Below are 12,308 nucleotides of genomic sequence, written 5' to 3'. Positions count from 1 at the left end.
TCATCCCACTTTCCCACTCCTGATCCTTCTAGCCTTGTTTACTCCTCTCTGTAAAAGAAAACCTCTTTCTGCCCAGTTCTTGAGATGCTTGCAGAATTTACACTCAGAGCATTCTCCCTGGTGCCATAGCTCCCTGCCACCCCTATCGCAATAGTGCCTTCCCTGCGATCATCCTCTTGAATAAATTCTCTCCTTGCTCAGTCTGGATTTCTTGGGTTTTATTGGACATAACTTATCCAAGGTCACACAGCTAGCAAGTGGCACAGTCGGGGCTCAGACCCAGGCCTTCTGTTCCAGAAGCTCTGCTAACATGCCTGTTGCGGCCCTCTACACCCTACACACCTCCACGACTGCACGCAAACACAGGTGCAACATGCGTAAGGAAGGCGCATCTCCAGAAACGCAGGCTCGCACCTGGGCTCATGCCCCCACCACCAGTGCCCCCATCCTCAAGGCAAGGCTCACCCTCACACAGGTGTGCACGTCCCACCCCTCCCCCCCACAACCCACGTGCACATGCGCACACCCTCACTCGCTCTCCCAGCCTGCCAGGCACAGCAGGCTCACCTTCCTGGTGCCTGGAAAGGAAGCTGAGTCTGAAGAAAAGCTTGTGGCCGGCTCTGACCATGACCCCACTCTCCCTTCGTCCCTCCTCTGCCTGCCGGGATCTCCTGATCCCCCCACCCCCGTGCTCTCCCAAGGTGTCAGACAGGCTGCAGTGGTCACTTGTCCCTCAGTGGGTTGTGATTCAGGCCCCTGGGGGGAGGGAGCCGGAGTGGGTGGTTAATGGCATGTGGGCTCCAGCCCCCAGGATCCAGCCGGCAGTGTGGAAAGAAGGCCTGGCTAGAGCCGCATAGACTCAGGCATTGCTCCCTATCCCACCCCCTCCAGAGAGGAGTAGGGTTTGAATTTTCGCTCTGCTGCCTGCCAGCTGGGTGGCCTTGGACTAGTTATTTAACCTCTCTGAGCCTCAGTGTTTTCATCTGTTGCATGAGGACAATTAAAAAGACAAGCTACTGTTTATTGAGCACGTACTATGTGCCAGACATTGGGCCAACGACGTTAAATGGATTAATTAATTTAATCCTCCCAGCAATCTGCCAGTGTAGATTTTAGTTTGAATCATGTGAAATTGCCATTTTCATGGGTCAAAAATAGTCAAGTGTTGACAAATTATTTAGTTTAGCCTCTTATCATTATCCCTGTGTTACAGATGAGGAAACAGACTCAGAGAGGCTGTGACCTGCTCAGTGTCACACAGCCATGAAGTAGCAGAGCAGGGATTTGGACCCAGGTCCCCCTGGCTCTCCTGCCACACTTTCAATCTCAATGCTGGGCCTTGGTGAGGACCAAACCAAACCACGTCAAGTGTTCAGCACAGCACCAGGCACACAGTACGTGCTCAATAAATGCACTCTTCCTTTCCCTGCTACCTAGGGTGAGTCCTCTCAGAGCTAAAACCTTAACCCCCTACCAGGCTAGATGACTGACTCCCCCATTTCTCCCCCAGCCCCTCCCTCTGACCTGTCATCCATTCCAATGCTGGGGTGAAGTCACACACTGGCCTCACCCCACACTTGACCCTCATTCTCCACCATCATCTAAATGGGTCCGGGCAAAGGCAATCCGCCCTCTTGCAGGGAGTCTTCCTGGAAGGGCACCTCCCTGCCAGGTGCACACCCCGCTTCTTCCTGGGCTCAGGTTCAACACCATGTTCAATTAGTTCTGCAAGTGCCCACGGAGGCCATGTGTCTGGAGCACTTAGCAAGGGCCCTGGAGCCAGAGCACCCCCTGAGCTCCTCAGATAACGTTACGTGTCCAGCACGGGATCAGTGTTCCCCGTGTTCTCTAATTTCACTCCTACAACAACCCTTTGGTTGGGGGGGTACTTTTATTCTTCCCATCTTGCAGATGGGAGACTGAGGCTCTGAGAATTAAAGTGACTTGTAGTCTTGAGGTGAACCTGAGGATAGAGGAGGGCTGTGACCTCTGCCCAGGGGAATGAAGGGGCACATCCTGGTGGAGGTGACGTTTAGAGAGACCCTTGAGTGGCTAGACTGTCAACAGGGAGAGGTAGGGAGGTGAGAAAAGAGGGGAAGGGCAAGCTGGGCCGAGGATACCACGTGATCAAGGCTTGGACGTTTTAATGTTTTTTATTTTTAACAATTTAGCACCCTCAGATTCCCTAATGCTAACATTTTACTGGTCTAAGGTCATATATTTCTTCCATTCTAAGCTTTTATTAACCCAAGAGTTTAGAAACTTGGAGGTTCTATAATTCAGGGGTCCCCAAGCCCTGGGCCGCAGACAGCTACTGGTCCACAGCCTGTTAGGAACTGGGCCACACAGCAGGAGGTGAGCGGCAGGTGAGCGAGTGAAGCTTCATCTGCCACTCCCTATGGCTCCCAATCACTTGCATTACTGTTTGAACCATCCTCCCCTCCCCTGTTCCCGTCCGTGGAAAAATTGTCTTCCACGAAACTGGTCCCTGGTGCCAAAAAGTTGGGGACCGCTGCTATAATTCACACATGCTGATGAGCCTTTGTGTCTCAGATCCTGTAATCTGCAGATTCTATGATTAATTTCAGGAAGATGCTGAGCATGTGGGTGGGGAAGGCAGGGACAAATCTGGTTCATAAGCATCACTCCCCCCACCTCCTGACCCCGCCTTCCTCAAGTGTCAACTTCCCCAGGGCTGGGTACGGAAGAGGAATCAGGAAATACTTACAGAATGATTGATGTTTGGGCAAGAAAGGACAGGGCTGGCTTGGGGGTGTGGATGGGGGCCGGGGATGGTTCTTGGCCAGGTACAGGGCTCGTGTTGGAACAGTTAAGAGGAAAGGGTCAAGTGTATTTGTTGGAAGCCCACGTAAAGCTGGAGATAAAAGGGTGAGCATCTGAGCCTGTGTTTGAAATGGGAACCACGCCAACATTGGCATGCAATGGAGTCAGACTTGCAGTCCAGCCCCAAGGCTGCTGTGAAGCCAGGATAAACCAAAATGGGGGTCGGCCAATCTCTTTTGTATAGATGGCCAGATGGTAAATATTTTAGGCGCTGTGGACCAAGACACATTGTATTCTTTTAGCACAGATATACTGTCACTGTGTAATAAGCACAATGCTTTGCCATCTAATTAGATAAAAAAGTAATACACACTCCACTGCACCTTAAAAGTGCACCATTTGCCCATCAATGGATGAAGGGATTAAAAAATGTGACACATACATACAATGGAATATTATTCAGCCTTAAAAGGAAGGGGAGGGCTTCCCTGGTGGCGCAGTGGTTGAGAATCTGCCTGTCAATGCAGGGGACACGGGTTCGAGCCCTGGTCCGGGAAGATCCCACATGCCGCGGAGCGATTAGGCCTGTGAGCCACAATTGCTGAGCCTGCGCGTCTGGAGCCTGTGCTCTGCAACGGGAGAGGCCACGACAGTGAGAGGCCCGCGCACCGCGATGAAGAGTGGCCCCCAGTTGCCGCAACTAGAGAAAGCCCTCGCACAGAAACGAAGACCCGACACAGCTATAAATAAATAAATAAATAAATAAATAAAATTAAAAAAAAAAAAAAAGGAAGGGGATTCTGACTTGCTACAACAGGGATGGATCTTTTTTATTATTATTAATTTTTTAATAGATCTTTATTGGAGTATAATTGCTTCACAATATTGTGTTACTTTCTGTTGTACACCAAAGTGAATCAGCCATATGCATACATATGTCCCCATATCCCCTCTCTCTTGAGCCTCCCTCCCATCCTCCCTATCCCACCCCTCTAGGTCATCGCAAAGCACCGAGCTGATCTCCCTGTGCTATGCCGCTGCTTCCCACTAGCTATCTATTTTCCATTCGGTAGTGTATATATGTCCATGCCACTCTCTCACTTCGCCCCAGCTTCCCCCTCCCTGCTCCGTGTCCTCAAGTCCATTCTCTATGTCTATGTCTTTATTCCTGCCCTGCAACTAGGTTCATCAGTACCTTTTATTTTTATTTTTTATTTTTAGATTCCACATATATGTGTTAGCATATGGTATTTGTTTTTCTCTTTCTGACTTACTTCACTCTGTATGACAGACTCTAGGTCCATCCACCTCACTACAAATGACTCAATTTCATTTCTTTTTATTGCTGAGTAATATTCCATTGTATATATGTGCCACATCTTTATCCATTCATCTGTCGATGGACACTTAGGTCGCTTCCATGTCCAGGCTATTGTAAATAGGGCTGCAATGAACATTGTGGTACATGACTCTTTTTGAATTATGGTTTCCTCAGGGTATATGCCCAGTAGTGGGATTGCTGGGTCATATGGTAGTTCTATTTTTAGTTTTTTAAGGAACCTCCATACTGTTCTCCATAGTGGCTATATCAGTTTACATTCCCACCAACAGTGCAAGAGGGTTCCCTTTTCACCACACCCTTTCCAGCATTTATTGTTTCTAGATTGTTTGATAATGGCCATTCTGACCGGTGTGAGTTGATACCTCATTGTAGTTTTGATTTGCATTTCTCTAATAATTAGTGATGTTGAACAGCTTTTCATGTGCCTCTTGGCCATCTGTATGTCTTCTTTGGTGAAATGTCTATTTAGGTCTTCCGCCCATGTTTTAATTGAATTGTTTGTTTTTTGATGTTGAGCTCCATGAGCTGTTTGTATATTTTGGAGATTAATTCTTTGTCCGTTGTTTCATTTGCAAATATTTTCTCCCATTCTGAGGGTTGTCGTTTGATCTTGTTTATGGTTTCCTTTGCTGTGCAAAAGCTTTGAAGTTTAATTAGGTCCCATTTGTTTATTTTTGTTTTTATTTCCATTACTCTAGGAGGTGGGTCAAAAAAGATCTTGCTGTGGTTTATGTCAGAGTGTTTTTCCTATGTTTTTCTCTAAGAGTTTTATAGTGTCTTGTCTTACATTTAGGTCTTTAATCCATTTGGAGTTTATTTTTGTGTATGGTGTTACATAGTGTTCTAATTTCATTCTTTTACATGTAGCTGTCCAGTTTTCCCAGCACCACTTATTGAAGAGGCTGTCTTTTCTCCATTGTATGTTCTTGCCTCCTTTGTCATAGATTAGTTGACCATATGTACGTGGGTTTATCTCTGGGCTTTCTATCCTGTACCATTGATCTATATTTCTGTTTTTGTGCCAGTACCATACTGTCTTTTTTTTTTTTTTTTAACCACTGTCTTCTCAGCAGATGCCAGAAAATAATAAAATATTAAGGATAAGCTACTTCTGGAAGACAATGTGTGATTCTTTTCAAAAATTAAACTGTGGATTAAATGCTTTTTTTTGTTTTTTTGGGTTTCTTTGAATTTTTGAATTTTATTTAATTTATTTTTTTATACAGCAGGTTCTTATTAGTCATCAATTTTATACACATCAGTGTATACATGTCAATCCCAATCGCCCAATTCGTCCCACCCCCACGCCCACCCCCCCTGCCACTTTCCCCCCTTGGTGTCCATACGTTTGTTCTCTACATCTGTGTCTCAGTTTCATACTGTCTTGATTAGTGTAGCTTTGTAGTATAATTAGAAGTCGGGGAGCCTGATTCCTCCTGCTTCGTTTTTCTTTCTCAAGATTGCTTTGGCTATTCGGGGTCTTTTGTGTTTCCATACGAATTGTAAAATTTTTTGTTCTAATTCTGTGAAGAATGTCATTGGTAATTTGACAGGGATTGCATTGACTCTGTAGATTGCTTTGCGTAGTATAGTCATTTTCACAATATTGATTCTTCCAATCCAAGAACATGGTATATTTCTCCATCTGTTTATGTCATCTCTGATTTCTTTCATCAGTGTTTTATAGTTTTCTGAGTACAAGTCTTTTGCCTCCTTAGGTAGGTTTATTCCTAGGTATTTTATTCTTTTTGTTGCGATGGTAAATAGGATTGTTTCCTTAATTTCTCTTTCTGATTTTTTGTTGTCAGTGTATAGGAATGCCAGAGATTTCTGTTCATTAATTTTGTATCCTGCAACCTTAACCAAAATCATTGCTTAGTTCTAGTAGTTTTCAGGTGGCATCTTTAGGATTTTCTATGTATAGTATCATGTCATCCACAAACAGTGACAGTTTTACTTCTTCTTTTCCAATTTGTATTCCTTTTACTTCTTTTTCTTCTCTGATTGCCGTGGCTAGGACTTCCAAAACTATGTTGAATAAGAGTGGCGAGAGTGGACATCCTGTCTTGTTCCTGATCTTAGAGGAAATGCTTTCAGGTTTTCACCATTGATTATGATGTTTGCTGTGGGTTTGTCATATATGGCCTTTATTATGTTGACATAGTGGATGGGTCTTTGACACATTAAACTAAATGAAAGAAGCCAGTCACAAAAAGTACTTAGACAAATTCATAGAGACAGAAAGTAGAATGGTGGTTGCTGGGGGCTGGGGGGTTGGGGGTGGGGAGTTATTGTTTCATGGGTGCAGAGTTTCAGTTCTGCAAGATGAAGAGTTCTGGAGATGGATGGGGGTGACGGCTGCACAGTGGTGTGAACTTAGTTGATGCCACTGAACTGCACACTTAACGATGGTTACGATGGTAAATTTTATGTTTTGTGTATTTTACCACAATAAAAAAGTGCAACATTCAATGTCCACTTTTCTTGTTTTGACATGATGGATGTGCACTGGTCATAAAAACACAAAAGGCTGCCCTACGGTGATATGCATGCTGTCAGCTGTGCCACTAAGTTGTCGAGCTCTGGGCCGCCAGGCAAAGTGATGAGAGGATGACTCTGTGGCGTAACTACTCAACTCCGTATCGCAGGGTGAAAGCTCCGTGGACAGAATGTAACGAACGGGTGTGGTTGTGGTCCAGTGAAACTTTATTTATGGACATGAAAACTGAGTTTCATTTAATTTTTTTTTTAAATTAAGGTTTTATTTATTTATTATTTATTTATTTTTTTTGGCCGCGTTGGGTCTTCATTGCTGCTCACAGGCTTTCTCTAGTTGCAGCAAGCGGGGGCTACTCTTCCTTGCGGTGCGTGGCCTTCTCATTGCAGTGGCTTCTCTCGTTGTGGAGCAGGGGCTCTAGGCGCACGGGCTTCAGTAGTTGCGGCACTCGGGCTCAATAGTTGTGGCTTGCAGGCTCTAGGGCACAGGCTCAGTAGTTGTGGCACATGGGCTTAGTTGCTCTGCGGCATGTGGGATCTTCCTGGACCAGGGCTCGAACCCGTGTCCCCTGCATTGGCCGGTGGATTCTTAACCACTGCGCCACCAGGGAAGTTGAGTTTATTTAAATTTCACGTGTCATGGAATATTCTTCTTTTGATCCCCTGTCCCTGCAACCAGTTAAAAATGTTAAAACCATTCTTAGCTCATGGGTTGTAGAAAAATGATCAGTGGGCCAGGTTTGGCCTGTGAGCTGTAGCTTGCCAAGCCCTGGGAACATCAGACAAACCCAAACTAAGGAACATTCTATGAAAAAAATTGCCTAGATTCTTCAAAAATGTCAGTGTCATGAAGCACAAAGAAAGTCTGAGAAACTGCTCCAGATTAAGGGACACCAAAAACATATGATGACTGGATGTGATACATGACCTTGAGTTTTCTTTAGCTGAAATGGATGTTATTTTGACATTGGTGAAATCCCAATGAGATCCATGGGTTAGAGTGTTGTATCAATGCTAATTTCCTGATTTTGATAACTATTGTGGTTATGGAAGAGAATTCCATACTTACAGGAAATAGATACTTAAGTATTTATGGTAAAAGGACATCATGCCTGCAACTTACTACTAAATGGTTTGGGAAAATAAACAAATATTAATATATAAACTATAAACAAATATATAGTGTATAAATATATATAAACTATAAATAAATAGGAGAGAGAGAACACTAATGTAGTAAGATGTTACTATTTGGGGACTGTGGTTGATCTAGATGCAGGGCATCTGCAAATTCTTTGTTTTATTCTTGCAACTTTTCTGTAAATCTGAAATTATGTCAAAAAAAATTTTAGGACAAAGCAGAGGATTGAGCATTCTCTTCTATTTTATGTATCTACAGATAGCTATTGAGAAACTCCTTCCAAAAGAGATACCATTTATCTTTCTCACCAACAGTGAATGAAAGCGCCTTTTTCCCCCGTATCTATACTAATACCTAACCTTTTGAATCTTTGACATTGTGATAAATTAAAAATATATCTCATTTGTTTTATTGGTCATTTCTTTTATTATAGTTGGGGTTGAGCACATTTTTCTTTGTGTACTGGCTATCTATATTTTTTTCTTTTGTGTAACTAGGAAGCGAAGGGGGCCTGGGACCCTGGGCCCTTTTAACATTTGGAGGAGGAACAGAGGAGTTGAGGAGAGCTGAGACAGTGTGGGATTATTGTGGATGCCAAGGAAAGAACGTGCTTCAAGAGGGAGGGAGGCCAACCTTGTCCGAGGCTGCTGAGAGGGCCAGTAAGATGAGGACAGAGTGGTGACCAGTGGGTTTGGTGGCATGGGGGCAATCTTAGTGGTGTGTTGGATGGACGCCCAATTATAGTGGGTGGAGGGGAGAATGGGAGATGATGTTTTGAAGAGACAGAATGTACCAACTATTTCAAGAATGTTGCTATGAAGGGGAGCAGAGAAATGGGGTGGGAGCTGGAGGGGGAGGTGAGATCAAGGGAGGGTGACACTTTCTGTGTTTGCTTATGGGGATGATTCAGAAAAGAAAGAGAAACTGGTGATGCAGGAGACAGGAGAGACAACAGGAGGAATGAAGTGTTTCAGAAGAAGAGAGGGGGGACTTCCCTGGTGGCCTAGTGGTTAGGATTCCGGGCTTTCACTGCCGTGGCCTGGGTTCAATCCCTGGTCAGGGAACTGATTCTGCAAGCTGCGTGGCACGGCCAAAGAAAAAAGAGAGGGGACATTACCTTCTCAGGTGACCTCCCCCAGCCCCTGGTGTCAATTCCATCTAGACCCCAGTGGCTACCAATTGCAGGCTCTCTCTTTTCATCCTAACTGCCCCTCGAACCCCAGCTGCATCCATATACCTGCCTGATCAGTATCTCTCCATGGATGGTCAATGGGCACTCCAGCCTACCCTGGCCAAAAAAGAACTTAACTATTCTGAGCCTCAGTTTTCCTCATCTGTAAATTGGGGATGATAACCAAATTCATAGGGTGTTTGCGAGGATTATATGAGAGAATCTATGTAGAGCAACGTTCCCAACCAGGAGTGATTTTACCCCAGGGGATCATTAGGCAATGTCTGGAGACATTTTTGGTTGTCTAACTGAGTGTGTGCGTGTGTGTGTGTGTGTGTGTGCATGTGCGCTACTGGCATTTAGTGGGCACAGGCCAGGGATGTTGCTAAACATCCTACAGTGTTCAAGACAGCCCCACGACAAAGAATTATCTGGCCTCAAACCCCTGATGTAAAGCGTGCCAGGCACAGAGGAAAAGCTCAACAAATGTTAGCTAATACTATTATTTCAAAACCTCTGGGGACTTCCCTGGCCATCCAGTGGTTAAGACTGTGCGCTTCCACTGCAGGGGTTTGATCCCTGGTCGGGGAACTAAGATCCAAACTTCTGTCCAAACCAGCTCCTGCCACCCGCCCCCTGCCCCGCCTTCCGCCATTTTTCCCATCCAAGAAAAATACCACCACCTACCCCAGGCAAAGTATATACAGTATCCTTGATTCCTCTTTCCCCCTCATCCCCAAATCCAGTCCGTTATCAGCAAATCCTGTCAATTTCTCCCCAAAACATCCTGAATCATTACCACCCTCACCTCCAGACGTTCACCTGACTCCAAGTCCTCATCACTTCTCCCCTGGACTGACGTGGGTGCCTCCTAACGGTGCTCCCTGCTTCCCCTCTGGCCCCACTTTTGTCAACTTCCCACACAGCCGCTAAAGTGATTAAAAAAAAAAAAAAAGCAACCAGATCATGTCCTTCTCCTGCTTCTGATGGTTTCCCACCTCCGTCATATCTGAACTCTCCCTCCAGCTTACTGAGCCCTGCACACGTGACCCCTCCTGTACTCTACATTTCCCTCTTTGCCCACTTCTCTCTGGCCAGACGGGCCTTCTTTTGGCGTCCTGAACATTGAACTCATTCCTACTTAGAGACCTTGTACTACCTCACTGGTCCCTCCTCTGGAGTGTTTTTGTCATTCAGATCTCAGCACTTTCTTTTTTTTTAAACCATTAAAAAAAATTGATGTATAGTTAATTTACAATGTTGTGTTAGTGTCAGGTATACAGCAAGGTGATTCAGTTATACATACGTATATACATACATATATATGTATATATGTATACATATATATTCTTTTTCAGATTATTTTCCATTATAGTTTATTACAAGATATTGAACATGGTTCCCTGTGCTATACAGTAGGTCCTTGTTATTTATCTATTTTATATATAGTAATGTGTATATGTTAATCCCAAACTCCTAATTTATCTCTCCCCCCACCCTGCTGTCCCCTTTGGTAACCATAAGTAGTTTGTTTTCTATGTCTGTAAGTCTATTTCTGTTTTTTTTTTTTTTTTTTGGCCATGCTGCACAGCATGTGGGATCTTAGTCCCCCGACCAGGGATCAAATCCGTGCCCTCTGCAGTGGAAGCACGAAGTCCTAACCACTGGACAGCCAGGGAATTCCCAGTCTATTTCTGTTTTGTAAATAAGTTCATTTATATCATTTTTTTAAGATTCCACATATAAATGATATCACATGATATGTCTTTCTCTGTCTGACTTCACTTAATATGATAATCTCTAGGTCCAACCATGTTGCTGCAAATGGCATTATTTCATTCTTTTTTATGGCTGAGTAGTAGTCCATTGTGTATATGTACCACATCTTCTTTATCCATTCATTTGTTGATGGAAGCAAACTTTTGTTGCTTCTATGTCTTGGCTATTGTAAATAGTTCAGCACCTTCTTTTTTTTTTTTTTTTTAAACTTAGACTACTTTTATTTTTTAAAATATAAAGGCATCACTTAAATTGTTATTACCTTTTACTACAAATAACATTTCTTTCCAAAAATATTTCTTTCTTTATAAAAGTAGAAAATGATGAAAAACACTATGTTCTTGGGTTTGTATTATTAAGGTCAAGTCATCTATCAATAAAGGAATAATTCTAGTCTAGCAAAGTCAGGTTTAACAAACTTCGTATAAGCAATTATTTTCCACTGGCTGTTACTCTAAAAGCCAGAGGCTAGTTTATTATTAAAAAGTGTTTCCTAGATGAAGTACACTTTCAGCATAGCAAATTTTCCAAAGTAATATAAAAAGACAAAAACTTTCAAATAATAAAACAATTTCAAGGCAAAGGCAATAACTTTCTGATAAAATATTAACCATGTAATACTGAACACATTCAAACTATTAACAGTTCTGAACTACTATAAAAAGTGACCAGATAGAAAACCAAGAAAAATATAGTATAGTACACAAATTTTGTCAGACAATTGTCTGCGCTCCAAGTATTCAGCACCTTCTTGAGAGATCTTTCCTGACCATCCCAACTAGAGTAGCTCCGTCGCCTTCATCATATCACCGTATTTTTTTTTTTTTAACCAAAGCTTAAAAAAAATGTTTTTATTTGGCCGCGCCACGCGGCATGTAGGATCTTAGTTCCCGACCAGAGATCAAACCCGTGCCTCCTGCAGTGGAAGAGCAGAGTCTTAACCACTGGACCTCCAGGGAAGTCCCCATAACACCGTATTTTACTTTGCTACATAGTACTTATCACTGCCTGCTGTATGAGATATATACGTTTATTTGTACCTTATTGCCTGTCTCCTTCTCACTAGGTTATTCCATGAGAGCAGGGACCTTGTCTTGTTCACTATGCACCTCCAATGTCTTGAACAGTGCTTGGCATGCAGTAGTTGCTCAATGAATAATTGTTGAATTGATTTGAAATCGTGAGGCTTGCCTGTTTGTGACTTTTATCTATTTTTCTACTGAGTTATTATTTTTATCTATTTGTAACAGCTTTTTGCTTATTAAGGATATTAGCACTTTGTTTTTTGATTTCTTGAAAGGCATTTGCTGGAACAAATGGTGCAAACTTTTGACTATGGTAGCATGTGTATGTAGCTCTTACCACTTGGATTAACTGCTCCAGCCTCAGAATATAAACAGTGAAAAGACATGAATGAACACTCAGGGTTGGTCAACTCTTATGCAGCATTAAAGGGAGGGAACACTTCCCCTCCTTGGAATGTTGGGGAACTTGGACACCCAGATCCTTGCCCTGATTTAGCTAGTGGCATGAGCAGGTGACTTTTTGACATGCCTCTCTGCCTGAGCTGAGTCACTTGCAAATTGGGGATAATG

The 12,308-nt window shown here is 43.4% G+C and overlaps 1 long non-coding RNA gene across 1 annotated transcript; it reads right to left on the bottom strand.

Annotated features, from left to right (window-relative positions):
- Positions 1-10,486: 10,486 nt before the first annotated feature.
- LOC309633922 lies at positions 10,487-11,538 on the bottom strand. The gene is made up of 2 exons (XR_014247776.1): positions 11,461-11,538; positions 10,487-10,897 (listed from the first exon to the last, which is right to left on the bottom strand). It is a non-coding gene; the product is annotated as an uncharacterized lncRNA (long non-coding RNA).
- Positions 11,539-12,308: the final 770 nt, after the last annotated feature.

Source organism: Balaenoptera borealis (genome assembly GCF_965194805.1).
Source record: "Balaenoptera borealis genome assembly, chromosome: 1".
Lineage (NCBI taxonomy): Eukaryota > Metazoa > Chordata > Mammalia > Artiodactyla > Balaenopteridae > Balaenoptera > Balaenoptera borealis.
This window is presented reverse-complemented; position numbering and strand designations above follow the sequence as displayed.